The 447-nt window shown below is 34.9% G+C and overlaps 1 protein-coding gene across 1 annotated transcript in view; it reads left to right on the top strand.

Annotated features, from left to right (window-relative positions):
• ZNF839 (zinc finger protein 839) overlaps window positions 1-447 on the top strand; it is a 41,615-nt gene that overhangs the window by 7,217 nt on the left and 33,951 nt on the right. The window lies entirely within an intron of this gene.

Genomic DNA, 447 nt, shown 5'->3' with positions numbered 1-447 from the left:
AAAAAAAAAAAAAAAAAAAAATGCCATTGTGTGTAGATACCACATTTCATTTATTCATTCATCTGTCAGTGGACGCTTGGGTTGCTTCTGCCTTTTGGCTGTTGTGAATAATGCAGCTTTGAACATGGTGTGCAAATACCTATTTGAGATCCTTTTTTCAATTCTTTTGGGTATATACCCAGAAATAGAATTGCTGGATAATATAGTAATTCTATTTTTAGGTTTTTGAGGAACCACCATCATACTGCTTTCCATAGTGATTTACCACTTTATATTTCCACAAACAGAGCACAAGCGTTCTAATTTCTCCACATCCTCACCAACACTTGTCAATTTTCTGTTATTTTGATAGTAGCCATCCTAATGGCTATGAGGTGGTATCTCAGTATAGTTTTCTTTTGTTTTGGTTTTTTGTTTTTTTGAGACAGAGTCTCACTCCGTTGCCCT

This window comes from Propithecus coquereli, unplaced genomic scaffold (assembly GCF_000956105.1).
Source record: "Propithecus coquereli isolate 6110/MARCELLA unplaced genomic scaffold, Pcoq_1.0 Scaffold256, whole genome shotgun sequence".
Classification (NCBI taxonomy): domain Eukaryota; kingdom Metazoa; phylum Chordata; class Mammalia; order Primates; family Indriidae; genus Propithecus; species Propithecus coquereli.
This window is presented reverse-complemented; position numbering and strand designations above follow the sequence as displayed.